This window comes from Hemitrygon akajei, chromosome 8 (assembly GCF_048418815.1).
Source record: "Hemitrygon akajei chromosome 8, sHemAka1.3, whole genome shotgun sequence".
NCBI classification, from domain to species: domain Eukaryota; kingdom Metazoa; phylum Chordata; class Chondrichthyes; order Myliobatiformes; family Dasyatidae; genus Hemitrygon; species Hemitrygon akajei.
In genome coordinates this window covers 105,284,949-105,310,051 of record NC_133131.1, presented here as the reverse complement: position 1 = coordinate 105,310,051, position 25,103 = coordinate 105,284,949, and the positions used below count along the sequence as shown (strand labels likewise).

The 25,103-nt window shown below is 41.8% G+C and overlaps 1 protein-coding gene across 5 annotated transcripts in view; it reads left to right on the top strand.

Annotated features, from left to right (window-relative positions):
- Window positions 1-25,103, top strand: part of cobl (cordon-bleu WH2 repeat protein) — a 263,076-nt gene that overhangs the window by 31,151 nt on the left and 206,822 nt on the right. Inside the window, exon 2 of one of the 5 annotated variants that reach the window (XM_073054335.1) lies at window positions 20,902-21,003. The exons of the other annotated variants lie outside the window; for them this stretch is intronic. The gene's annotated coding sequence lies outside the window, so the exon portion shown is untranslated. The remainder of the gene's footprint in view (window positions 1-20,901; window positions 21,004-25,103) is intronic. 5 annotated transcript variants of the gene reach the window in all.

Here is a 25,103-nt window from a genome sequence, read left to right as displayed (position 1 = left end):
CAAAAATTCCTGATGAAGGGTCTCGGCCCGAAACGTTGGCTACTCTTTTCTCATGGATGCTGCCTAACCTGCTGAGTTCTTCCAGCGTTGTGTACGTATTCACATGTACACAGGTTACGGCACAGCCAAATAAAACATTAGTTATGTCACAGCTGGAATATTATGTAGACTTGGTTGCTATGCCAAAAGAAGGATCTGATTGCATTGGAGAGGTTGCAAAGGACGTCAATATTGCTCCTGGTTCCACCATCTGCAGCATCTTGGGTTCCGAAGATTTTAGCTGGCAGGGGTATTACAGTTAGAAAGAAGGACTGAGTGTTTATCTAACTGAGGTATACAAAGTTGAGGGGAATAGGTAGAGTGGGTGTTAAGCGACCTCTCCTTAGCTGTGTTTATGACTGAATGGTATACATCTGATGGTTGGAGAATTTGAGGGAATATGAAGAATTATTTCACCTAGAGCGTGGTTGAAATCTGGAATGCACTGCTTGACAGGGTGGCGGAGGTAGATAATGTTGGCATTTACGGATTTAGATGAGCACTTGAAACACCATGGCTTAGATGGTAATGGGCTTAATGCTGGACTATTGGATTAGTATAGATTGGTACTTGATTCTTAGCATGGATGTGGTGAGCTGAAGAGTTAGATTCCATGCTGTTTGTGATCTAATGTAAATATCAAAAGTAACTTGTGTTTTTACTGTAATTTGAACTGCCTTTGTGACTCTATGTACTTTATAATATATGTTGATCTTTGGTCAATTGGTTTAAATGTGGCAGTAATCTTTCATTAGTAAATTGCTCAGAATTGCTACTGAAAAAAATTTCATTGCTTTGGATATAAGATAGTAGTTCGTACAGTGTCAGCACTTCACCCTTGCCAAAAATCTTCACTTGGAAACCAGAAGCCTCAGTAATGTTAAATATGGGATTAGCAAGCTATATTTAAACCTAAGATATTCTTTTGATCCATACACCATTTGGAAGAGCAGTCATTTGTAGTGATGGTAAATTTGAATGTAGATTTTGTTGTTATTGCTCTCCACTTGCTACCATTATCAACAATTTCTGTGTATACATATGTGTATTGCATGTATATATAGAACACCTTTTAATAGAATGAAATAATTTGATGCTTTGCTAAAGTAATATCAGACAAAATTTGATTAGCTGAGAAATTAGAACGTGTGCTCTATAACCTGATTTTTAAGATAAAAGACTGAAGAATGAACCAGGATTGAAAGTTGATGAAAAACCAAATAACTAAGTCTAGAATTTCATTACATATTTTTTCATGGGCTAAAACAGTTTTGCATTGTATGCCAAACACTTTAAAATATTCGGTTCAAATCACAATCTTCCATTTACAACCACATTTTTGTTTTTCTTGATGTAAAGATGTACTCTCTATTTTAAAACACAATTTGCTATTGACCTGCAGCAAGATCATGCAACTGTGGGGATAGTCTCACAACTAAAACCTCCAGAGTCAATTCTTAGAAGGTAGCATCCTCAGTCAATTGAGAAGCTATCTGAGTGGTGCTGCAGCAACCTCGTACTCAATGTCAGCAAGAACAAGGAGCCCATCATTGACTTCAGGAGGAGGAAACCAGATTCATGAGCCAGTCCTCATTGAGAATCAGGTGGAGAGGGCTAGAATTTTAAATTTCTTGGTGTTATCATTTCAAATGACTTGTCCTAGACCCAGCAATTCAGTGCAATTACAAAGAAAGCGCAGCAGCACCTTTAATTCCTTAGAGGTTTGTGAAGATTCAGCATGACATCTAAAATTTGGACAAACTTATATAGATGTGTGGTGGAGAGTATATTGACTGGCTGCATCACAACCTGATATGGAAACATAAATGTGTTGAATGGAAAATCCTACAAAAAGTAGTGGATACATCCTCATCCATCATGGGTAAAGCCCTCCCTACCACTGAGCACATCTACACGCAGCGTTGTCATAGGAAAGCAGCCTCCATTATCAGGGACCCCCACCACCCAGGTCATGCTCTCTTCTCTCTGATGCCATCAGGAAGAGGTTACAGGAACCTCAGAGTTCACACCACCAAGTTCAGGCACAGTTATTACCCCTCAACATCAGGCTCTTGGAACCAAAGGGGATAACTTCACCCAACTTCACTTGCCCCATCATTGAAATATTTACACAACCCCTTGGACTCACTTTCAAGGACTCTTCATCTTATGTTCTCCTATGTAATTGCTCATTTAATTATGATTATTATTTCTTTCATTTTGTATTTGTACAGTTTGTTGTCTTGCATACTGGTTGAACGTACAAATTTGTATGGTCTTTCATTGATTCTATTATAGTTGTGGATTTATTGAGTTGGCCCATAAGAAAATGAATCTCAGGGTTCTATATGGTGACATATATGTACTTTGATAATACTTTGAAGTTTTGAGTAGCATTTTTCTAATTGTTGAGTGAATGTTGTTGCTTTGAGAACGGCTGTTGTATTGATGGGGAACAGAGGATGAGTAGTCCCAGCTCTTGGAGGACAAGGGGGCATTACCCACAAGGCAGGTCTCCTTGGAGGTTGCCAGGGAGATACAGTAAAACTCCTAGTAAAACATCTGCAAATCTCAGTGCTTCAACATCAGGATCATAGATGACTGTTATTTCCGCTACACACTGGGACTCCAGTTCCTCTGTTCAGTTTAAACTTGCTAGGTTTGCTGAAAAGATTACAACTATTCTGCTGTTATCACGTTAAAAAAATGAAGTAAAAGAGCATTGGAGTATTATAGTCCAGAAAATTACTAGTACAGCACTACCAATGACACAAGCATGCCAGATTAAGAGCTTTACTATATCTTTAAAGAAACTAATATTGCTGCACATGCCTGCACTTTGGTGAATCTTGCTTGCAGTGGTACTAAATAGCTAAGTTTTTTCCCCTGCTTGCTCCAGTGGGCTCAAAAAAAGAGTAATTCTGGTATCTTTTTCTAGAGTTTGGAACTTTGGTGACCTTGTAACTGTGATAAACTTTATAAAGCACTGGTGAAGCCTCACTTGGAGTATTATGAGCAGGTTTGGGCCCCTAATCTTAGCAAGGATGTGCTAAAACTGGAGAGGGTTCAAAGGAGCTTCACAAAAATAATTCCAGGATTGAACAGCTTGTCATATGAAGGGTGTCTGATAGCTTTGGGCTTGTGTTCAGTAAAATTCAGAAGAGTGAGGGGAGACCTCACTGAAACCTATTGAATGGTGAAAGGCCTTGTAAGAGTGGATGTGGAGAGGATGCTTCCTCTGGTCAGAGAGTCTAAGGCCAGAGGAACAGCCTCAGAATAGAGGGATGTCTTTTTAGAATGGAGATGAAGAAGAATTTCTTTAGCCAGAGAGTGGTGAATCTGTGGATTTCTTTGCAACAGGCAGGTGTGGAGGCCAATTCTATATGTATATTTAAGGCAGAGGTTGATAGATTCTTGATTGGTCAGGGCATGAAGGGATACATGGAGAAGGCAGGAGAATGAGAGGAAAATTGAAAATTTGGCTCTTATATCTTATGGTAATGAACTAAGACATGGTACAGCAATATTAGCTGGATTTATTCCGAAATGAAGAAGGTAATCTTCATGTACAGATAATGTACAGATATTGCTCCTCGGAAGTTTTGATATGAGTGTGTGTCCCTGCAATTCTTGGAAGATTAATGAACACATATCAACAGGCTAAACAATTTGAGGTGTTAGGTGTAGAACTGAAGGCTCAGTCTAACCTGTCCGTAACTTGTAGAATAAACTGTGAAGCTGCTGACTGTTGTAAAGCAACTTAGCAAAACTTGCTGGCCCTTTAATAGGCATGATTTCTAAAGCAGCCAACATTTTGTGAAAACTGTCGTTTTGAAGTGTTTGAAATTTGTTCCTAAATGGGAAAATGAAGTGCTGCATCATTTGGGGAGCTTAATGTTGGAAGTGCAAAAATTCTAATGCATTGTAAGGATTTAAATTTTGCAGGGTATCATGAAGTCTGGAAATGGACTTGGTGTTGCTCCTCACTGGGAAACATCTCCTTCAATTGTGTCAGCACAATTTTTTAATGTCTAATGTTTTTCATTATCCTGTCTACCAGTGATGCTACTTGTAGGGAGCCATGTAAATCCATAAGCCTATAAAACATAAGAGCAGAATTAGGCCATTTGGCTCATCGAGTCTGCTCCGCCATTCCATCATGACTGATACATTTTCTTTCCCTCCTCAGCCCCACACTACAGCCTTCTCCCCGTAACCCTTGATCCCACGTCCAGTCAAGAACCTTTCAAGCTCTGCCTTATATACACCCAATGACCCGGTCTCCACAGTTGCCTGTGGTAATAAATTCCACAAATTCACCACCCTCTGGCTAAAGAAATTTCTCCACATCTCTGTTTTAAATGGACTCTCCTCTATCCTGAGGCTATTCCTTCTTGTCCTAGACTCACCCACCATGGGAAATACCCTCTCCACATCTACTCTGTCTAGGCCTTTCAACGTTCAAAAGAAAGGATTCAGTGAGGTTCTCCCTCTTGCTCCCAAATTCCAGTGAGTACAGACCCTGAGCTATCAAATATTCTTCATATGATAACCCTTTCATTCCTGGTATCATCCTTGTGAACCTCCTCTGAACCCTCTCCAATGCCAGTACATCACATCCACTGCCAATCACGGCACCGGACAGACTCCGAACTCTGACTCCAGTACCACCAACGCAGGTTCCTACGGCCATGGACACCCCCTCAGAGACTCTGGCCTTGAACTTCCAGTCGGACCTCCTCATGCTGCCATCTCCCCTCCCCCTCCCCCCCCCCACCAGCACGCTGGATCCCAGCCTTGATCTCCGAGCTGGACCTCCACGCGCTGTCATCTCCCCTTCCCCCACCACCACGCTGCCATCTGATCTTTCCGAGCCTGAGGTTCAATCACCGGTTCCCTCAGGGGCTTCAGCTTCCTCCACCCCCACCCCTTCCCCACTGCCCACTGACTCCACCAGCCTCCCACCCCCCTCGGACCAGAGCTCTCAACCCTGCCGGGTCTTCACCATCCCCTCCGACCTTCCTCTCTCTGAGGCTGAGCGCTCTGTCCTTAGTAAGGGTTTCACCTTTGTCCCCCTTCGCCCTCACCTCAGTGAGTTTCGCGTGCGCCAGGATGTGGAGCTCTTCTTCCGCCGGCTCCGTCTTCGAGCCCACTTCTTCAGTAGGGACTCTCACACCCCCACCAATGACCCGCTCTCCCGTCTCCAACCCTCCTCCTCCTCATGGACTCCCCGCCCAGGACTTCTACCCGCCCTGGATCTGTTCATCTCTAATTGCCGTCGGGACATTAACCGTCTCGACTTCACCACCCCTTGTTCCAATTCCAACCTTACCCCCTCTGAACGCTCTGCTCTCCATTCCCTCCGCAACAATCCCAACCTTACCATCAAACCCGCTGATAAGGGGGGTGCTGTTGTCGTCTAAAGCACCGACCTGTACATAGCGGAGGCACGACGACAACTCGCTGACACCTCCTCTTATCTACTCCTGGACAATGACCCCACTAGGGAGCACCAGTCCATTGTCTCCCAAACCATTTCCGATCTCATCAGCTCGGGAGATCTCCCATCCAAGGCCACCAAACTTATAGTTCCCACACCCCGCACTTCCCGTTTCTACCTCCTACCTAAGATTCACAAACCTGCAGACCCATTGTCTCTGCTTGCTCCTGCCACACTGAACTCATTTCTGCGTATCTCGACTCTGTTTTATCTCTCCTTGTTCAATCCCTTCCCACCTATGTCCGTGATACTTCCCATGCTTTACATCTCTTCAAAGATTTCAAGTTCCCTGGCCCCCACCACCTCATTTTCACCATGGACGTCCAGTCCCTATATACCTCTATCCCCCACCAGAAAGGTCTCCAAGCTCTCTGTTTCTTCCTGGATTCCAGACCCAGCCAGTCACCTTCTACCTCCACTCTTCTTCGCCTCCCGGAATTAGTCCTCACCCTTAACAGTTTCTCCTTTGGCTCCTCCCACTTCCTCCAAACTAAAGGTGTAGCCATGGGCACCCGCATGGGTCCTAGCTATGCCCGCCTTTTTGTCGGCCATGTGGAGCAATCTATGTTCCAAGCCTACACCGGTATCTGTCCTCCTCTTTTCTTGCGTTATATCGATGACTGCATCGGCGCTGCTTCCTGCACACATGCTGAGCTCGTCAACTTCATAAACTTCGCCTCCAACTTTCACCCCGCCCTCAAATTCACCTGGTCTATTTCCGACACCTCCCTCCCCTTTCCAGATCTTTCTGTTTCTATCTCTGGAGACAGCCTATCCACCGACGTCTACTACAAACCTACTAACTCCCACAGCTACCTAGACTATTCCTCCTCCCACCCTGTCTCCTGCAAAAATGCTATCCCTTTCTCTCAATTCCTCCGCCTCCGCTGCATCTGCTCTCAGGATGAGGCCTTTCATTCTAGGACAAAGGAGATGTCTTCCTTTTTTAAAGAAAGGGGCTTCCCTTCGTCCACTATCAACTCTGCCCTCCATCGCATCTCCCGTATTTCACGCACCTCTGCCCTCACCCCATCCCCTCGCCAGCCCACCAGGGATAGAGTCCCCCTGGTCCTCACCTATCACCCTACCAGCCTACAGATCCAACGTATAATCCTCCGTAACTTCCGCCACCTCCTACGTGATCCCACCACCAGCCACATCTTCCCCTCCCCCCCATTCTTGGCTTTCTGCAGGGATCGCTCCCTACGCGACTCCCTTGTCCATTCTTCCCCCCCATCCCTCCCCACTGACCTCCCTCCAGGCACTCATCCCTGCAAACGGAAGAAATGCTACACCTGCCCCCACACTTCTTCCCTCACCACCATCCCAGGCCCCCGACAGTCCTTTCAGGGGAGGCACCACTTCACCTGCGAGTCAACTGGGGTGATATACTGTATCCGGTGCTCCCGATGTGGCCATTTATATATTGGGGAGACCCACCGCAGACTGGGAGACCGTTTCGCCGAACACTGGTGCTCAGTCCTCCAGCAGTGGCGGGATCTCCCTGTGGCCACACACTTCAATTCCACAGACCACTCCCACTCTGACATGTCTGTCCATGGCCTCCTCTACCGTCAAGATGAGGCCGCGCGCAGGTCGATGGAGCAATACCTTATCTCCCACCTAGGTAGCCTCCTACCTGCCGGCATGAACATCCAACTCACAGACCTCCGTTGATATCCCCGCCCCCCCTTACCCCCATCCCTATCTATTATTTCAGTCTGGCTCTCTTTCTCTCTTTTTTCCCCCCTCACTATAATCTCTCCCCAGCCTTACCTTTCTTTCTCTTTTATTTCCCATAATTCTCCACCTTCCCCCTAGCCCATTTCCCTCCAACCTATCTCTTCCTAGCTCTCTACTTTATCCCTCCCCCCACTTCTTATCCCCCCTTGACCATCCCATGTTACTTCACTCCTGATGAAGGGTTTCGGCCCGAAACGTCGTCACTACCTCCTCCCATAGATGCTGTCTGGCCTGCTGAGTTCTGCCAGCATTTTGTGTTTTTACATCACATCCCTGGTCTTTTATTCTAGACTTCTTGAAATGAGTGTTAACATTACATTTGCCTTCCTCACCACCAACTCTACCTGCAAGTTAACCTTTAGGCTGTTATGCACAAGGACTCCCAAGTCCCTTTGCATCTCAGATTTTTGGATTTTCTCCTCATTTAGAAAATAGTCTGCTCATTTATTTCTACTACTGAAGTGCATGACCATGCGTCTTCCAACATTGTATTTCATTTGCCACTTTCTTGCCCATTCTCCTAATCTTTCTAAGTCCTTTTTCAACCTTCCAGTTTCCTCAACACAACCTGGCCCTCCACCAATCTTTGTATCATCTGCAAACTTGTTAATAAAGCCATCTACTTCATCATCTAAATCATTGATACACAGCATAGAAAGAAGTGGTCCCATCACAGACCCCTGCGGAACACCACTAGTCACTGATAGCCAACCAGAAAAGGATCCTTTTATTCCCAATCGCTGCCTCCTACCAATCAGCTAATGCTCTAACTGTGCCAGTGACTTCCCTGTAATACAATGGGCTCGTGTGTGTGTGTGTGTGTGTGTGTGTGTGTGTGTGTGTGTGTGTGTGTGTGTGTGTGTGTGTGTGTGTGTGTGTGTGTGTGTGTGTGTGTGTGTGTGTGTGTGTGTGTGTGTAAGTATATACAAATATACCCTTTATCCTATGTGTAATCTCCTCAAAAACTTCCAACCGGTTTGTCAGGCAAGATTTTCCCTTAAGGAAGCCATGCTGACTTTCTCCTATCTCATTCTGTGTCTCCATAATATCATCCTTAACAATTGTCTTCAACATCTTCCCAACCACTGAGGTCAGGCTAACCGGTGTATAATTTCCTTTCTGCTGCCTTCCTCCTTTCTTACTTGTATTCTGAGTACCCCCTGTTCTAGAACACTCTCCAGGGCCCTACTGTTCATTTTGAAAATCCTGATCTAGTTTGACTTCTCAAAATGCAATACTTTTGCTTATCTAAACTAACTTGCATTTACTAATCATTTTCCTACTTTCCAAGCTAATTACCGTTGCATTCCTGATAATATTCTTCACTGTCTATAATACCTAATATTTTGGTGTCATCTGCTAACTCAGAAATTCTGCTTTGTACATTCTCATCTAAGTTGTTCATGTTGATGAAAAACAACAATGGGCCCAGCACCAACACATGCCACACACCACTGGTCTTGGGCTTCCAGTCAAACAAACAATCTTACACCATCACCCTTTGCTTCCTACCATTGAACCATTTCTATGTCCTGGCTCTCCTTGGACTTCATGTGATTTAACCTCCTGGTGCAGCCTACTTTATGGAATCGCATCTTTGCTGAAGTCCATACAGACCTCATTTATTGCCCTGATATTACTTCCAAAAAAAAATCAAACAAATTTGTGAGACTTTCCTTAATGTACAAACCAATTCACTTGAAAAATTTTGTCCCAGAATTTTGTAAACTCTCTTTAAATCCTCTTTGAAGAACTGCCTTCTGGAACACTCAAACTTTTACATTTTTAGATCAGGATTTTCTTGTCTAAGAAGAGCTGGAGATAGATATTCATCCATTCAGACAGTATCTGTAAAGAGAGGTGAAATGTTTCAGGTTGAGAACAGATAATGTGAAAATTAAATTTTCAGCCAGAGAAAATTTATTACAAAAATTACAAGTCTGAGCCATGATGTTTACCTTATCTCCTTTCCAAGCTGGAGAGTAGAAGGGCAAGCCAAACGCAGACAGATGGAAAATGCTAAAATTAAGATTATGTTTTTTAAAATCAAAAATGAATACTCATTATTGTTTTCTTCAAATTCAGATCTATGTTTTTGGTTGATGCTGGAACCCCTTTTCCATTTGTAATAATAAGCTGAAAAATATTCCCATGGCAAAATAATATCCCTATCCCATGGCTACCATCCAGCGGCACTGACCTCACACATCATGAAAACCCTAGAGAGGCTGGTCCTGGCTCACCTCTAACCCCTGGTCAGATCAGCACTTGATCCCTTGCAGTTTGCCTACCAGGAGCACATTGGAGTTGATGATGCTGTCATCTACCCGCTGAACAGAGCCTGCTCCCATTTGGATAAGCAGGGCAGCACTGTGACGGTCATGTTGTTAGACTTCTCAAGTGCATTCAGTACCATATAGCCTTTATTGCTGAGTGTAAAGCTCCGTTCACTGCTGGATGGCACTTCCATTGTATGCTGAATAATGGACTACCTGACTGGCACACCACAGTTTGTGCAGCTTCAGAGCTGTGTGTTAGACATGGCTATAATCTGCACTGAGACCTCTTCCTGTTTACCATGTATACCTCGGACTTTAGATACAACACTGCAATTCTCTGATAACTCAGCAGTAGTTGGGTGTATAAAGGGAGGATTGGAGGATGAATACAGGGCCCTGGTGGAGGACTTTGTCAAATGGTGCAAGCTGAATCATCTGCAGCTCAACATTAATAAGACAGAGCTGCTGATGGACTCCAGGAAGACTAAGCTTGCATTGCTCCCTGTTACTATTGATGGTGAGGACGTGGATGTGGTGAGGAGCTACAGATACCTGGGGGTGCACCTGTATGACAGACTTGAGTGGAGCACCAAAACAGAGGCTATATACGTCTACTTCCTGAGGAGACTGAACCTTTTTGGAGTATGTGGACCACTCCTTCACATGTTCTACCAGTCTGTTGTTGTCAGAACATTCTTCTATGTGGTGGTGTGCTGAGGCAATGGCATCCACACAGGTTGATGGTGGAGGATGAAATCTGCTCTCAGAATGAGGCTTTTCATTCCAGAACAAAGGAGATGTCCTTCTTTTTCAATGAAAGGGGCTTCCCTTCCTCCACCATCAACGCTGCCCACAGTCGCATCTGTTCCATTTCACACACGTCTGCTCTTACCCCAGCCTCCTGCCACCCTACAAGGCAAAGGGTTCCTTTTGTCCTCACCTACCGCCCCACCAGCCTCCATGTCCAACAGATAATTCTCTGGAACTTCAACCATTTCCAATGGGATCCTACCACCAAGTGCATCTCCCCCACCAACATTCTGCTTTCTGCAGGAATTGCTCCCTACACGACTCCCTTGTCTATTCGTCCCTTCCACACTGATCTCCCTGCTGCCATTTATCCTTGCAAGCAGAACAAGTGCTACACCTGCCTGTACACCTCCTTCTTCACTACCATTCAGGGCCCAAGCATTCCTTCTAGGTGAGGCGGCACTTCACCTGTGTATCTGTAGGGGTCACGTGCTGTGCTCGGTGCTCCTGGTGTGGCCTCCTATATATCGGAGAGACCCGATGTAGATTGCAAGGCTGCTTCGCCGAGCACCTGCGCTCCGTCCGCCAGAAGAAGTGGAATCTCCCAGTGGCCACCCATTTTAATTCCACTTCCCATTCCCATTCAATACGTGGCCTCCGCTATTGTCATGATGAGGCCACACTCAGGTTGGAGGAACAACACCATATATTCCATTTGGGTGGCCTCCAACCTGATGGCATAAACATCGATTTCTCGAAATTCCGGTGATGCCCCCCTCCCATTTCTCACCATTCCCCATCCCCTTTTCCCTTTTCTCTCTCTCATCTCATCTCCTTGCCTGCCCATCATCTCCCTCTGGTGCTCCTTCCATTCCCAGTCTTGCTGAAAGGTCTCAGCTCAAAACGTCGACTGTACTCTTTTCCATAGATGCTGCCTGGCCTGCTGTGTTTCTCCAGTATTTTTGTGATTAACAACATGTATGCTGGGGGAGATGGGGGTTAAAATGTTAACGTATCAAAATATGAGATAAAAAGCTCTGCTGCCAATTCTTTGTATCAAGCTGGAGTGTTCAATTATATGGAATTGTTGAATTCTGTGGATTTGGAAGCTTTTAATGTGCCATGGTAAAAGATGAAATGCTTTTTCCTAAACTTGTGTTGTTTTTGTTAGAAGATGAAGTCAAAACGGTCGTGGGACAGAAAGTTCCTGTGACATACAACTGAAAGTTGTTTTCACAACTGAAAGTGGAACAAGTGTCACACCTGCCTCTTCACCTCCTCCCTCACTACCATTCAGGGCCCCAGCCGAGCACCTATGCGCCATCTGCCAGAAAAAGCAGGTTCTCCTTGCCACCCATTTCAATTCTATGTCCCATTCCCATTAAGACATGTCAGTCCGCGGCCTCCTCTGCTGCTGCAATGAGGTCACACTCAGGTTGGAGAAGCGACACCTTATATTCCATTTGGGTAGCCTCCAACCTTATGGCCTGAACATCGATTTCTCAAACTTCAGGTAATTGCATCCCCCCACCCCCTTCACCATTCCCCATTCCTGTTTCCCTCTCAACTTATCTCCCTACCTTCCCATCATCTCCCTCTGGTGCTCCTCCTCCTTCCCTTTCTTCCATAGTCTTCTATCCTGTCCTGTCAGATCCCTGCCTTCTCTAGACCTTTATCTCTTTTACCAATCAACTTCCCAGCTCTTTACTTTGCCCCCCTTCTGCCAGTTTCACCTATCACCTGTGATCTTGTACCACCTCTCTCCTGCCCCACCTTCTTACTCTGACTTCTCTTTCTTTCGAGTCTTGATGAATACTCTCGGCCTGAAATGTCGACTGCTTACTCTTTTCCGTTGATGTTGCCTGGCCTGCTGAATTCCTCCAGCATTTTGTGTGTGTCACTGTGGATTTCCAGCATCAGCAGATTTTCTCATGTTATTGAAAAGTTTATTTTTGCCTTACTAAACAAAAAGTAATCTACGTAGCTCTCACCCACATCATGAGCACAGTATACTTAATCAGAAGAACAAGTGAATTGCTATTTTTCATTGGAATATTTGGGGTTCAATTGCAACATCTGCCATTTTTCCACCTCCTTTCCCAAAGTCCCAAGCATTTGTCAATTTATCTTGCTGCGCTGGATGCTCATGATGTTGCTCATGAAAATTTTACAATTATGTGCTTCTGACTTTGTGTAGCAACAAGGCAAAAAAAGAGGCTTTTAAAACTAACGCAATTTATGCTGACATTTTCAGTAATATCCAAAGTGAAAACTTGTCCACTTTGGATTCAATTCATATTTTTCTTTTTTAATTGTCTATGTAGTTTTCCAAGGTTACAAGCATTTAGAAGGTGGTTTCTCAAAGCAATTTTTCCTCCATGCAACATGAAGAAGAGGAAAATGCTATTCTCAATGTAATGAAATGTGCTGTCATTTATTTAAGATCCTGGGCAACCATCCACAGCAGTATCCACCCGCATAACAGCTAAATTTAAACATACCGTCACTCCTTTATTTATTAAAGCTGGAAGAGCTGAGGGAAACTATGCTGAGGCCAGTTGGCTCAGGTTTATTTTTGGCTTCATGTATGCTACAATACTTGAAGCCAAACAAAATAAACGACAGCTATCAGTGTGCTTCATATCTACTGTGCTAAGCTCTGCAGCAGCACTGACTGCTGGTATTCCCAATAGAACCATTTTCCCTTACACAAAAATGGAAAACCTTGGAAATGCTCATCAGATCAGGCAGTACCTATGGAAAGAAGAGCAGGAGCTGAGATAATATTTCACATTGAAGACCATTCATCAGTGTTGTGCATACTTAATGAACGTCGTCAGCATCTTTTAGTTCCAGTAATATTGGGTTATTTTAAATCAAAAACAGATCAGACTTGGAGTTTTAGCAGGATCTGCATATATAGATTCTATAGAAGAAATAGCATTGATGGATGGAAGGGTTGAGAAACTTAATCATATGATTCTATATGAAATGGAATTGAAGCTTAAAGTTGATTACTTGTACTGTTCAATGCTTTGTGCTTCTGTGTACACACTATAATGCTTATTTGAAGCACATTAGGAATCCTGTCATTACATAAGTAATGAATAATTGATACTGTACCTCCTTTCTGGAATTGATTCCCTTAAATTCAGTTACCACATTCTACAGACAGAAAAACCTCATTCCAACAGGTGGCCTGATCTATTGCAAAGAATTTATTGTTAGAAGATCAATTTTATATGAGCTTTATATTGTCAGGACCATAGAATGTTGGAGTATTATGTTTGTTTTGGGGGTGAGATCACACATTTTCACTTCAGCATTGACAAAAATATCAATGATAAGCCCCCGCTGAGATATCTCTAAGGATCATTCTGTCCAGCTGCTAAGGTTTTCCACCTCAGTAACAACTTTATATACAGATGCGAATTTGATTTTGTTCTGAACTACTAAACATTTGCATGAATTTAGATGTAGGACCCACTATGGATGCTTGCAAGGAGAGAAGGCCATGTCTCTCTGGGAGCATCATGCTGCAAGAGTATCTAGGTTTCCCCTGAGGTTATAAGTATCACGTTGCATAAGTACTCTGATGTTCTTTGATATTTTTATGTTAACGTTTATACATCACTGCCCTAGACTCAGTGTTTGTAGAAGTGCACCATGCTTTCCACTTCTTCTGTCCTGTTCCACAATAAATATAAATGCAAGCTACTGTTCAAGTTTTCTTTTTCAATATCATTATTAGTATTTAAGGACTTGTATTGTCAAACATCTGTTTGTTTTTCTTTTGTATTCTTTCTTGTTGCCAAGATCTCCGCTCATATTCTGTATTTCAGTAAGTTTCATTTCAATTTATTTCATTATCCACTTCACTGCACTCTTTAACAAGGGAGGAAGGCAAAAGACAAGAAATTACAGGTCAGTTAGCCGGACTAAAGTGATTGGGAAGATGTTGGAATCCATTATTAAGCATGAGGCTTCAAGGTACTTGGAAGCACATGAAGTCAAAGACAATGTAAAATAAGCATGGATTCCTTCAGGGCAAATATAGTGTGATAAATCTTTTGGCATTGTCTAAGGAAATAAAAGGCAGAGTAGACAAAGGAGAGTCAGTGGATGTTGTTTACTTGGATTTTCAGAAGGTCATTGCCAAGGTGTTGCACATGAGCCTACTAAACAAGATAAGAACCTCTGGTATTACAGGAAAGATACCAGCACAGATAGAAGATAGCCTGACTGGCAGGAGGCAACAGGTGGGAATAAAGGGGACCTTTTATGGTTGGCTGCTGGTGACTAATGGTGTTCTGCAGGGGACAGTGTCAGGACTGCATCTTTTCACATTATATATCAATGATTTAGATGATGGCTTTACGGCCAGGTTTGCAGACAATGCAAAGGTAAGTGGAGGAGCTGGTAGTGTTGAGGAAGTAGGGAGACTGCAGAAGGACTTAAAGACACTAGCAAGGATTATGGCAAAACAGCATTAATGGAGTTTCTGGGGGCAATTCAGAAGGTACAGGATAGATAAATCCCAAGGCTGAAGTATTCTAAAGGAAGGATGAGACAACTGTGGCTGATAAGGGAAGTCAAAGAAAATATAAAAACAAAAGAGAGAGCATATTATTAGTGAAAATTAGTGAGAAGTTAGAGGATTGGGAAGCTTTTAGAAGCCAACAGAAAGGCAAATCAAAAAGGGAAAAGTAGAGAAAAGATTAAATATGAAGATAAGCTCATCATTAATATAAAAAGGAAGATAACAAAAGTTCTTTCAAATAGATAAAGAGGGGTGAGAGTGGATATTAGATTGCTGGAGAGGTAGTAATGGAGGACCAAAAATAGCAGACTAATTTAATAAGTATTTTTTGTTGGTTTTCACTTCGGAAGAATCTAGCAATGAGGCAGAAATTCAAGAGTGTCAGGGGCACAGACTTGAGTACCATGGCTATTACTATGAAGAAGATGTTTAGGAAGTTGAAAGGTCTGAAGATAGTTAAGTCTCCTGGACCAGATAGACTACACCTCAGGGTTCTGAAAGAGGTGGCTGAAGATATTGTAGAGGCATTAGTAATGATCTTCATGAATCAACAGAATCTGGAATGGTTCAGTAGGACTAGAAAATTTCAAACGTTACTCTACCCTTTAAGGAGGGAGGGAGGCAGAAGAAAGGAAATCATAGACCTGTTAGCCTGACTTCACCTCCAAAAGGACCACAACCTTTTCTTAGGGTTTTGAGGTTTGCATGCCTTAATGACCCAGAGAGCTATGGTGACTGAAGTTCTTTGGCTTTTGGTAGGGTCACCCAAGCCAAATAGGTCAAAGGGTAGAGGCCAGACTAAGAATGGTCCACTGTCCTCCAGGTTTGGGCATTCAGCTCATAACAACCCTGAATGGTAAAAAAAAACAATTGTTATGGGAAAAGCAATGAAGAATCCTTCTATATCTGTGTGTGACTCTAACGACAGACAGAGATGGAGGACGTTCATTGCTGTCCTAAACACCAGTGTCATAATGGGCAGAAAGATAAGAGCCTGACTTTAGTGGTTGGGAAGATGTTGAAGTCCATTATTTAAGGATGAGTTTTCAAGGTACATGGAAGCACATGATAAAATAGGCCAAAGTCAGCATAGTTTCCTCAAGAGAAAATCTTGCCTGAAAAATCTGTTGGAATTCCTTGAGGAAGTAACAGGCAGGATAGACAAAGGAGAGTCAGTGGATGTTGTTCATTTGAATTTTCAGAAGGCCTTTGACAAGGTGCCGCGTGTGAGGCTCTCAAACAAGATAAGAGCCCATGGTATTACAGGAAGCAAAATAGCATGAATAGAAGATTGGTTGACTGGGAGTTGGCAAAGAGTTGGAATAAAGGGCGTCTATTCTAGTGATAGTCCACATGGGTTGGTGTTGGAACCGCTGCTTTTCAAATTATATATCAGTGATTTGGATGAAGGAATTGATGGCTTGTATCTATGTTCACAGATGATATGAAGATAGGTGGAGAAGCAGTTAGTGTTGAAGAAGCAGTGGGTCTGTAGAAGAGTTTTGACAGATTGGGAGAAAAAATGGCAGATGGAATATAGTGTAGGGAGTGTATAGTCATGCGATTTGGTAAAAGGAATTACGGCATAGACTATTTTCTAAATAGGGAGAAAATTCAAAAATCAGAGATGCATAGGGACTTGGGAGCCCTTCTGTAGGATTCTTTAAAAATTAACTTGCAGGTTGGGTCAGTGATAAGGAAGGCAAATGTAATGCTAGCATTCATTTCGAGAGCACTAGAATTTAAGAGCAAAGATGTGATGCTGAGGCGTCATAAAGGCATTGGTCAGATTGCTGTTGGAGTATTGGGAGCAGTTTTGGGCCCCTTAGCTAAGCAAAGATGTGCTGGCAGTGAAGAGGGTCAAAGGAGAGTCATACAAATGAGTTTGGCAGTTAGAGGGTTAACCTATGAGGAATGTTTGTTGGCTCTGGACCTGTACCTGCTGGAGTTTAGAAGAATGAGGGGTGATCTCATTGAAACCTTTCGAATATTGAAAGACCTTGAGAGAGTGGATGTGGAGAGGATGTTTCCTATAGTGGGAGAGTCTAGACCAAAGTACAGCCTCAGAATAGAAGGATGTCCCTTTAGAACAGACGGGGAATTTCTTTAGCCAAAGGGTGGTGAATCAGTGGAGTCCAAGTCATTGGGTATATTTAAGGCAGAGTTTGATGGGTTCTTGTTTAGTAAGGGTATCAAAGGTTACGGTGAGAAGGCGAAAGAATGTGATGAAGGGAGATGCTGTTACAATGTATAAAAAGTATTTGGACAAGGACTGTGATGGGAGAGGAATAGAGCAGTGGTTCCCAATCTTTTTTATGCAATGGAGCTGTACCATTAACCGAGGGGCCCGTGGACCCCAAGCTGGGAACCCCTGGTGTAGAGGTATATGCACCTATTGCAAGTGCCTAGCTTTAGTATTGGTTCGCATCATGGTTTGTATGGACAAGGTGAACTGTTAAAGGCCCTTTTCTGTGCTGTGATTCTGTGACCAGTGAGATTTGAGCATAGACCTGAGCTAATGCTCTATTAGAGTACAGTAGACGTACTGTCTTGGCGTAGGTAATACTTTAGTATGTGACAATAAATTAATTGACGAGGGTAAAGCAGTGGATGTTGTCTATATGGACTTCAGTAAGGCCTTTGACAAGGTTTGGCATGGAAGGTTAGTTAGGAAGGTTCAATCGTTAGGTATTAATATTGAAGTAGTAAAATGGATTCAACAGTGGCTGGATGGGAGATGCCAGAGAGTAGTGGTGAATAACTGTTTGTTAGGTTGGAGGCCAGTGACTAGTGGTGTGCCTCAGGGATCTGTATTGGGTCCAATGTTGTTTGTCATATACATTAATGATCTGGATGATGGGGTGGTAAATTGGATTAGTAAGTATGCAGATGATACTAAGGTAGGTAGCGTTGTGGATAATGAAGTAGGTTTTCAAAGTTTGCAGAGAGATTTAGGCCAGTTAGAAGAGTGGGCTGAACGATGGCAGATGGAGTTTAATGCTGATAAGTGTGAGGTGCTACATTTTGGTAGGAATAATCTAAATAGGACATACATGGTAAATGGTAGGGCATTGAAGAATGCAGTAGAACAGAGCGATCTAGGAATAATGGTGCATAGTTCCTTGAAGGTGGAATCTCATGTGGATAGGGTGGTGAAGAAAGCTTTTGGTATGTTGGCCTTTATAAATCAAAGCATTGAGTATAGGAGTTGGGATGTAATCTTAAAATTGTACAAGGCATTGATAAGGCTGAATTTGGAGTATTGTGTACAGTTCTGGTCACCGAATTATAGGAAAGATGTTAACAAAATAGAGAGAGTACAGAGAAGATTTACTAGAATGTTACCTGCGTTTCAGCACCTAAGTTACAGGGAAAGACTGAACAAGTTAGGTCTTTATTCTTTGGAGCATAGAAGGTTGAGAGGGGACTTGATAGAGGTATTTAAAATAATGAGGGGGATAGATAGAGTTGACGTGGTTAGGCTTTTTCCATTGAGAGTAGGGGAGATTCAAACAAGAGGACATGAGTTGAGAGTTAGGGGGCAAAAGTTTAAGGGTAACACGGGGGAATTTCTTTACTCAGAGAGTGGTAGCTGTGTGGAACGAGCTTCCAGTAGAAGTGGTAGAGGCAGGTTCTCCATTGTCATTTAAAATAAAATTGGACAGGTATATGGACAGGAAAGGAATGGAGGGTTATGGGCTGAGTGCGGGTCAGTGAGACTAGGTGAGAGTAAGTGTTTGGCACGGACTAGAAGGGCCGAGATGGCCTGTTTACGTGCTATAATTGTTATATGGTTATATGGTTATATCTACCATCTGTAAAAGATTTCTTGGCACTCTTTCAATAAGGCTCTATATTGCCATGCATTGCTTATCTTTAACATAGCCTTATTTAAAGAACAGAACTCCCTTGTCATTTCCACGTAGAAAGCTATCATCGAAACCTACAGTATGGCTACATCATTTTTGACATTATGCTATGTGACTAAGCTGCAAAAAATTTCCCTGGCTGTAAGCCATTTCAATTGATATGAAAATCATTAAGTAGATAAGTTTTTTTTCCCCACTGTTTTAACCACATTAGTTATTTTTGTGAACATCTCCCAATATCCTTTTGTTGTTAGGACCATTACTGGCTATTTCCAGGTTAGCTTTGGCATCTATCATTGCATAGATGCTGGCCTTTTCAAAATGTGGAATATTTTTAGCTGTTCTGAATCATTTCCTTTCAAACACTGTATTTTTCAATCAATTAAGAACATTATTAGATGAGTATTCATGCACTATTTAGTTATTTACACATCCCTTGGAGCTGAAGTTTATCAGATGCCTTCAAAATTGCAGCTGTCACATTCCTCCTTAAAAAGCCAGATGTTGATAATGACATACTAGCCAGTTACAGGCCTTCCTTTCCTGGGCAGGATTCTTCAAAAAGTCATTTTCAACCAACTCAGCAAGGTTTCTGAATGAGAGCAATATTCTAGAAACGTTTGTTAGGTTTTAGAGCACACTACAGCATGGAGACTGCTCTAATCAAAATTGTCAGTAACTTTAGGCTCAGCACTGATGCCAACAGGGCCTGAGTTTTAATTCTTCTGATCTAAGTGCTGCCTTCACCATAGGTGACCACAACATTCTCCAAGATCGCCTTGAGAACTGGGTTGGTCTTTAATTTTTTTCACTTCTATATCTTAGAGAGAGAGAAATTTTTTTGTCTGTCCTGTAGACCATTTTGCTAGGAGATGCAGTGTACCTCCTGCTGTTGCAGGGAAACTGTCTTTGTCTCCTACTCTTTTTCTAATTCATGCCTCCCTTATGAGTCATCATTAGAGAGCATAAACTTGATTTCCATAGTTACACAGGTAACACACAACTGTATATCTCATTTGAGCCTGACCATGGTAACACCCTATCTTTTCTGACTCTGGTATGGCTGCAGTAAACAAATGTATGAGCAATAATTTCCTAAAAATAAATGAAGATAAAACTGAAATACTTTTTAGCTGGTCCCAAAGCCAAAAGAGATAAACTTCTTGATAAACTTGGGAACTTGGCTCCTCTTGTAAAATTAGAAGTAACAAGCCTGATTGTTATCCTTGATTCAGATTTGAATTTGAAATCCCACATAAAGAAAGTATTTTTACATTTAAGAAATATTGCAAAGGTATGTCCATTTCTGTCACATAATGATATTGAAGAACTACCTCATGCGTTTATATCAAATAGACTAGATTACTGGAATGCACTTTTTATGGGCCTTCCAAAGCATTCTATTGACAAACTTCAGCTCATTCAGAACACAGCTGCTAGACTTTTAACTAAAATCAGGATAAGGAAGCATATCACTCCCAACCTAACTGCTCTGCATTAGCTTCCTGTATCTTATAGAATTGATTCTGAAGTTCTCTTACTTCCTATTAAAGCTTTCAATGGTCTGGGACTGGAGTACATCACACAGAATCACTTCTGCTTTATAATCCTGCTCACGCTCTCAGGTCTTCTTCTGCTGGTATCTTAAACTTAAACAATCTCCCTCAAAGATAATCGGCAGGTCCGTTTTCTGGAATTACGTATCTAAACTGTGGAACTCAATACATAAAACTATAAGGGATGCAGACTCAGTTGACACTTTTAAATGCCAGCTCAAAACTTATTTATTTAAGCTTGCTTTTAACAAACATCTTTTTATCTTTTATTTTCATGTTTGCATTTTATTCTATTGTAAAGCACTTTGAACTACATTGTTTGCATAAAAAGTGCTCCATTACTAAGTTATTATTATTAGTCTGTTTGCTGGCTCTGAATCATAATTGGTAAATCTAATATGGCTTATTCTTGTATTGGTCTTTGGAATATACTGTTGCAGAAAACTTCAAGACAATTGAATTTTCAATATGAAAAACTGTATTATAATCATCTTGCTTTTTCTGTTTAATTTAATTTAAAATGTCAGTTCTCAGCTTCTGGCCTTTGTTAGCATGATAGCATTAACACCCGTCTTTAAAAAGCCTTAGAAGAGCTGGTAATAGGCTACAACCTTGACTGTTGCAGACATTCTGCTGATGGAACTCCTACAATGCAGTTGGGGAAAGAGGTCCAAGATTTGATGGACTAAATAATGAAGGAATGAAGATATATTTCCAGATTTGTAAGGTAACATACAGGTGGTGGAAATTTCCATGTACTGAAAATCTATGTACTTGATCTTAGCTCATGGGTTTGGAAGGTACTGCTGGACTCATATGGGAGTGGCTTTGCATTTTATAGACGCAGCCACTATGTGCAGATGATATACAGAATAGATATGATATACTTTGTCCTGAACAGTGAGCATTGCACTTGTCCAAGCATGTTGAAAGTATTACATTGGAGTTCCAGGTAGTGAGATACTTGCTGCAGGAAATGCAGTCTCTAATTGGCTGTGGTCCCATGGTCAATGTTGTATTGATGACCAGAAGGTGAGGACTCTGTAACAATGGTATTATTCGTGGTTAGACTCTCATTGAGAAGACTATTTTCATACGTCTTTTAGCAAAATGGTATTTTGTCACGTATCAGCCCATGCCTAAGTATTGTCTGACCCTGCTGTGTTGAATTATGAAAAGGTTACAAGTGAAACTGAACATTGTGTATTTATTAGCAAATATCTTCCACTTAAGAACAGTTAATGATGAAGCAGCTGAAATGATTTGACTAGAAGTTAAAACTTCAGGAATTATTGCATTGGTGTTCGAGAGCTGGGAAGATTGACCTCCAACATATTGTACCAGTATGAGTTTAGCTAATAGAGTGTTTTCCTGTTTTGACATCAGTTTTACCAGAGTCCACTCTGTCAAATGCTGGCTTAATGTCAGGGGCAGTAACCTTGATTCCAGTGTTTATAATTGCCCAATCTCTGTATTTCTCACAACTCACAGAGGCTGCTAGGTTATGCTTATTATTTATGCCACGCATACTTTACAAAGGCATTATGTGGGTCACACTTTTGTTTGATTGTTTTACTCATACATTTCTTACTACTTAAATGTGAATCTTGGAATTCCTTTCTGCAAAGTACTGTAGAAACAGAACACATATTGTAGGGTTTGATAAGCAAGGGGTGACAGATGACTGCAAGGAGATGAGAATGTGGATTTGAAGTTATAGTCAGATTATTTGTGATCTTATGAAACAGTTGAGCAAGCTTTAGCAGCACACATTACTGCTCACTCTTATGACTCTGTTTCCAGTTTGGGATCATGCGCATTCCTCCTGGACTCTGAGATTACTTTGGGTAAAAATAGGAAGTCATATTTTGCAGTTGCTCTTCGGGCCTCTTAAATAAGAATCTGCCTTCATGGAACTCTGCTCTTGCTTCATAGTGTCGGAGAATGGAGAAGTTTCCTTTTTCCAGCAGATGTCAGAATTGTTTGAAAATTAGTTGTGTTTAAAAAAATAAACTGCAGCATGTATCAGAACTCACTGGTAGGGATTACTGTAATCAGCATGTTTGGATATTTCAAGAGCGTCTAAGAAACAGGACCAGGTATTTCTGAATAGCTGGAGAGCAGATTATCAAACTTCTTGCTGAATTGTAAATTTCAATTTCAATTTAAACAATGAAAGAAAATGAAATGAAGAGAAGGTGAAGATTAAGGAAGAGAATTAAGTTTGAATCCTAGTGTTGAGTGCTTGAATTGGTTTCCAGCATCAAGGATCTTGCAGTTTGTTTATCTTCTAGAGTTATTGAGTAAATCAAATTGTAATTGAGAATGTAGAAATAGTGAACAGAATTTCTTGTTATGCATTAATTTTTGGACAGTTTTTCAGTGCTTTAAATTTTTTCTGTACTTAAATGGTTAGGTAAAAATCAGGACATACAAAATACTGGAGGAACTCAGCAGGCCATGCAGTGAAAAACTCAGCAGTGAAAAACAGTGTTTTCTTTTACGTGCATAATTACTGAATAGTTGGTATTTATCGATGGAAGTATTTACTGTATGTATTTGCTTTTTAAAAAATATGCATGCAATGTAAATGGCCTTCAGAGAAAGTGAAAAAATATACTTATTGTTGGCCTCATCTCAGGCCACCTTGGTGTATGACTGCATCACGTTATGAGTAAAACTTGGATATACAAACACTGTGTTTCTATATGTTAAGGTTCTACCTGCTTCTGGTGTTGTGAAGATTGTGTTCAGCTTTGTTGCCCCAGAACATTGCATTTAGTTGGATTGTGCTGTTTCACTTTGTCTTTGTAGTTATTATTAAACAGAACAATGTCTTTGATTACAAGTTAATCAGACAGTTGTTCGCATGGAATGTCTTGATGTCCTGCAGGAGAAAGAGTTTGGTGAGAAAGAGATGGACTTATGGCAGATCCCATTATTGCTCGGTGTTTCACTTGTGGTGCTGATTCAGGGTTTTGATCTGAACAGAGAACAGTTCCTTCCCTCACACAGATCTGCTTCACCTGATGAATTCTTCCAGCAGATTTTGGTGCCCCAGATTCCAGCACTGGAAAACTCTTGTGTCTCAGTTTTGTGCTGAATCCTGTTAGATAGGTCCCCAAGCAGACTGTGAAACCATCAGGACTCTGAAAAAGATATAAGATACTTTTCTTCACTTGGTAGGGCTTACAATGTGAGTCGAAGTACATCTAGAGTACATCTGTAGAAATTTGCAGCAGTTTTTAGTGACATACCAAATCTCCTCAAACTCCTAATGTAATATGGCTATTGATGAGCCTTCTCTGTAATTGCATCAATATGTTGGGCCCAGGATAGATTCTCAGAGATGTTGATACTCAGGAACTTGAAACTGCTCACCCTTTCCACTGCTGATCTCTCAATAAGGACTAAAGTGTATTCCCTTGACTTCCCCTTCCTGAAGAACTGACATACGTGCAAGGTTGTTGTTACATTACTCAACCAACCAACCTTTCTCACTCCTGTAAGCCTCATCATTACCATCTGGGATGTTACCCTCAACAGTTTTTTTTTAGTTTGTTGAAAAGTTCAGTTGTTTTCAGGTACCATTTAGAGAATTAAAATCTGCTTTTTAGTTTTAATATGATTAGGAGGCAAAGGGGATGATTTGAACAGTGTTATAATTTCTTGTAATATTTACTTACGTCAGCATTTGAAATAATGTAATATCAATCGGAAAGAGCACTATTGTCTCCAAGGCTGATATGCTGAAACATGTCGATGTGGAGAAAGAGGATGTGCCGGAACTTTTGAAAAACATTAGGATAGATAAGTCTCCAGGGCAGAATGGGGTGTACCACAGGTTACTGCAGAAAGAAAGGGAAGCCTTTGGCAATAATGTTTGTCTTCACTGACCACAGTGGTAGTACCCGAAGACTGGTTCAAGAAAGATAATAGGGATATTCCTGGAAATTATAAGACCAGTGAGTCATGTGTCGGTGGCGGGAAAATTGTTGGAAAAGATTCTTAAAGACAGGATTTATGAGTACAGTATCATTAGAAATAGCCAATGGTTTTGTGAGGGGCAGGTTGTGCTTCACAAGCTGATTGAATTCTTCAAAGAAGTGACAAAACAAATTGATGAAGCTGTGGATGTGGTGTGTATGGATTTTGGAAACACACTTGACAAGGTTCTCCATGGTGGGCTCATTCAGAATTTCAGGAGGCATGGGATCCAGGGAAACCTGGCTGCATGGATACAGATTTGGCTTACCCACTGAAGGCAGAGGATGGTACTAGATGGAGCATACTTTACCTGGAGGTTACTGACTAGTGGTGTTCCTCAGGGACCCGTTCTGGGACCCCTGCACTGTGATTTTTATAAAATAACTTTGATGAGGAAGTGGAAGGTGGGTTAGTAAGTTTGCAATTAACATGAAGATTGAAGGTGGATGGATAGTGTTGAAGGTTGTCGTAGATTACAACGGGGCATTGATACAATACAGAGCTGTGCTGAGAAGTGGCATATAGAGTTTAATCCAGGTCAGTGCAAAGTGATGAACTTTGGAAGGTCAAAATTGAAGGCAGAGTTTAGGGTTACTGGCAGGATTCTGTGGAAGAACTGAGGGATCTTGGGGTTCACGTCCATAGATCCCTCAAAGTTTGCACCGAAGTTGATAGGGTGGTATGTTGGCCTTCATTGGTTGGGGAATTGATTTCAAGAGTTGCAAAGAAGTGTTGCAGTTCTGGAAATTTCTATTGAACAACATTTGTAGTATTTTGTCTAGTTCTGATCACCTAATTATAGGAAGGGTGTGGAATTTTTAGAGAGGGTACAGAGGATAT